The 4,405-nt window shown below is 45.7% G+C and overlaps 1 protein-coding gene and 1 pseudogene across 5 annotated transcripts in view; both read right to left on the bottom strand.

Moving 5' to 3' along the window:
- The window catches only part of FAT3 (FAT atypical cadherin 3), a 745,318-nt gene that overhangs the window by 529,374 nt on the left and 211,539 nt on the right, over positions 1-4,405 (bottom strand). The window lies entirely within an intron of this gene.
- Positions 292-687, bottom strand: LOC109302890 (annotated as a pseudogene).

Below are 4,405 nucleotides of genomic sequence, written 5' to 3'. Positions count from 1 at the left end.
GTAATGGAATACAGACTTACTGTATTTACTGACAGCCTCAGGGAATTTAATTTTTCTCAGTCTATGTACAACATGTTGATGTTATTAAAGCAACATGGACTGAAATCATATGCATAAACATCTACATGCATACTTTCCTTCCAAGCAATCCTGGGTATGTAAGGTTTTATGTTCGCACAGAGAGCATAGAGATTTAAATTTGGCCCCATCTACACGTTACAAGTACTAAACAATTACATGGGTTTCTCTGTTATGAACCTTTTCAAGTCTAGGTCCAAATCCACACAGATTTCACTTGCCTTTCGCTTTGTGGCGCTCAGTTTTCTTAGGCAGCAGCACTACTTGGATGCTAGGCAGGACCCCACCCCCAAGCAACCGTGACTCCCCCCAGCAGCTTGTTCAGCTCCTCCACGTTGTGGACCACCAGCTGGATGTGGTGGGGAAGGATGCAAGTTTTCTTGTTGTCTGGGCAGCATAATCAACAAATTCCAGCATTTCAGGCGTCAGGTATTATATAGACATCACTGCAGCCAAATAGACTGGTGCTCCAGTTCCCACTTGCTCAACATAATTGCCCTTGTAAAGCAAATGGTGTACCCAGCCTCCAGGGAACTGCAGCCCTGGCCAGAAACACCTAGATTTAGCCTTAGTCCAGACCTTGCCTCCCTGCTTACCACAGCCAAACATGATTTTGTCTTTAAATAATGCTGCCCCTCTGCAGAAAGAAAAGCTACAGGTGCAAAATAGTTATCATATCATAGTTTCATGGTTTCTAGGGTCGGAAGGGACCTGAGCAGATCATCTAGTCCGACCCCCTGCCATGGCAGGAAAGAGTACTGGGGTCAAACGACCCCAGCAAGGTGTTCATCTAACCTCCTCTTAAAAACCCCCAGGGTAGGAGCCTGCACCACCTCCCTTGGAAGTTGGTTCCAGACCCTAGCCGCCCTGACCGTGAAATATCGCCTCCTGATGTCCAACCTAAACCTACCCTCTGCCAGCTTGTGACCGTTATTCCTGGTCACTCCTGGCGGTGCTCGGGGGAACAGTGACTGCCCCAATGCCTGCTGATCCCCCCTGACCAGTTTATAACAGGCCACAAGTTCCCCCCTCAGCCTTCTCTTTTGGAGGCTGAACAGGTTCAGGTCCCGTAGCCTCTCCTCATAGGGCCTGCCCTGCTATCCCCTGATCATGCGAGTGGCCCTCCTCTGGACCCTCTTGATGGTGTCATAAAATGCTCCAACCAGCTATAAAGTTAAATCTCAAAAATGTGTACTAACTTTATAGCTGATTGCTACTGGGCTTTAATTTGCATGTGTATCGGGGCTCCCCAGCAGCTGGGAGCCATGTCAGTTAACAAGGCTCCTAGTCATGGGAGTGCACTGTGTTCAATGCAAAACCCCCAAACCCTAGGGATCCTACCAGCCATGATCCCTACAGTCCAGGGGTTTTCTGCAACCCTGAGACCTAAGGATTGTTGCAGCTATGATCCCCAGAGTCCAGGGGTTCCCTGCACTCCCAGAACCTGGGGATAATGGCTGCTATGATCTGTAGGGCACCAGGGTGTGGGAAACCCCCGGGACTGGTGGATCACTGTGATCCTCTGGGGAGGACCTCCCTGCAGTGATCATCTAGCCCCAGGAATGTGAGGTGCCCCCACAGCTGGTAGCCCCATAACTGGCATGCATGGGGCTCCCAGCCACGGAGAACTTGCCAGCGCAGGGGGAGCCCAGGATTGGGCTCCCTCTGCACCAGCAATAAGACACAATGGGAGTCTAATTAAATTAAAGCCCAGGATTAAAGCCCAGGATGGGGCTCCCCATGCATCAGTAATAAGATGTGGTGGGATTAAATGTGCTATTCCACAATCACATCTCCTGTCATGCACATGTGTGAACTTCATGTCATCCTCCCACTTTACTCGGTAAGGCCAGAGTAATGTGTCCAGTTTTAGGCCCCCCACTTCAGGAGAGATGTGGATAAGCTTGAGAGAGTCCAGAGGAGAGCCATGCATATGATCAAAGGCCAAGAGAGTAAGCCTTATGAGGAGAGGCTGAGGGACATGGGACTCTTCAGCCTGGCGAAGAGAAGGCTCAGGGGGTACTTGGTGGCTGCCTGTAAGTATATAAGGGGAGGCATCAGGATCTGGGAGAACAGTTGTTCACCAGGACTACCCAAAGAATAACTAGGTCTAACAGCCACAAACTTCTAGAAAGCCGATTCAGACTCGATATAAGGAAAAACTTCTTTACAGTTCGGATGTCCAAGGTTTGGAAAAGACTCCTCACAGAGGTGGTGCAAGCACCTACTCTGGACTCATTCAAAAGGCATTTGGATGTTTTTCTTGCTGGGATCATCTGATCCCTGCAGACTTCCTGCCTCTGGCAGGGGGGCTGGACTCAATCTCATGAGGTCTCTTCCAGCCCTAATGACTATGAAATCTATTAGATCCCATTGCACCTTTAGCTTCATATGTAGAGGGGACTCAGTTTTGCACATATTTCTGAATTACAGTATTAATATGACTATCTAATATTTGTGCACAAAGTAGAGATATAAAATATATAAATATGAAAATACATGTACTAGGTGAAATCCTGAGTTTACTGAAATTAATAACCAATCACCCAATAACTGCAACAGGCTAAGAAGTTTACAGATAAACACACTCATACACACATACATAGATTAGATTAGATTAGATTAGATTAGATTAGATTAGATTAGATTAGATTAGATAGGAACTACACCCATTTCATCATTTGTATGGCTTTCTGTTTCTATGAAACAAACTCATGTAAGTCTTGTTTCTAAACTATAAAAACAAATGAGTTTTCAAGAAACATAATTTGTTTTGTGACATGTTTTCTGGACCAACTTTATAGTTGAGGAAAAATGTTAAATATTAGATAAGGTTTCTGGAACAAAATGCCCATCCCTCAGATCTGGGAATGAAGCAGATATAGCCCAAGCTAAATATGAGGTAGAACAATGACCTTGACTAATTGTATTTCCTAATTCTAACTGTATTACCTACATTTTCCTAGACCATTACTAGGGACCTAGAGAAATGGTGATTTCATGGAAATCACAAAATACAGCATTGCCCATCAAACTGTGCAATTAACAAAATTCTGTAAAAAACCCCCAAACCAAAACAAAACAAAAAAACCCTTACAGAAAATAAAATGCTGGCTCCTCAGAGGGCTGCCTGTCATGCGGTCCCACCCCTCTCCATCAATCAGCAAGGGATGGGGCCACTTGATGGACAGCCCTCACAACCAATGAGCAGTGAGGGTAAGGGCCATATGACGGAAAGCCCACGTGGCTAATCTGTGGCTAAGGATAGAGCCACTGAGGAGCCTCAGCCACATAGAGGTGTGAGGGGCCCCGCCGCGATGAGCCTATGAAAATGGCAGATGGCCCCACAATCTACCTGAAAAATCAGCCGGCTGCCTCCTCACGTAGACCCCTAACCATCACCAGCACAACGCCACTACTAAAATGGGGAGTGTTGTCAGGTATTACAATGATTGAAGAAACTCCTACAATCCTTTCTTGCCCTTATTAAAATTAACAGGAGATTTGCTATTAAATTCAGTGACCTAACTTTTCCCCACCTCCAAGGAATCAGTTCAAAAGGTAACTCTGGTTGGCTGTGGGCTGCACTGGAAGAAGGGATCTAGCATAGGGATTCTGTCCTCTTTTCCACTATAAATGCCATAAGAAAAAACCCTAGCCCCACCTATCAGAGCAAGTCAGCTTGCCTTTTTTCAACATTGCACTGGAGAACAAGTTAGAGCTATTCTGATTAACCCCCTTCTGTTTCCTTTCCTCCAGGGAGTCTCACTCCCACTCCAAAAGGCTAGAAATAAACTGTTTTTATTAAATCACATTCAATTACGCAAATATTTATTAAAACCAATAACTGCAACTGGTAAGAATCCCCTTGTGCTTGTTTCTAGGTATTTTAATTCAGTTAAAGGCACAATAAACTTTGCATTGTTTCAATTTACATGACCCCAGAGTCTTCAGTTATCCCACAGGCAAAATCCACAGACTTATAAACTGCTATTAAACAGGAACATATGGTGGACTAAGCTGTCCTGTGCCATCCAAGCTCCTTATAGGTGCACTGCAAAGTGTCTTGCAGCTTCTAAATCCATTCAAGCAGCCCTACACCAAACCACCCGGATGACAAGTACAGAATGTACACAAGTGAATGTTCCCCCTGGCTGATTTGGGAGTTCCCTTTCTTCTAGTGCTGGGTTCATCACACTGGCACTTGTACTTGGTTTTGCCAAACCGTGTGTGGTGACTGAGACTCTGCCACATTGTACTGACAGCATAGGAGCCCAGCTGGGTAAAAGAAGATCCAGTGACAATGCAGCCTGGGAGCCTGGGGGAA

The sequence above is a fragment of the Gavialis gangeticus genome, unplaced genomic scaffold (genome assembly GCF_001723915.1).
Source record: "Gavialis gangeticus isolate Ggan-Ray unplaced genomic scaffold, GavGan_comp1, whole genome shotgun sequence".
Classification (NCBI taxonomy): domain Eukaryota; kingdom Metazoa; phylum Chordata; order Crocodylia; family Gavialidae; genus Gavialis; species Gavialis gangeticus.
The sequence above is the reverse complement of the archived record's forward strand: the minus strand, read 5'-3'. Positions and strand labels throughout refer to the sequence as shown.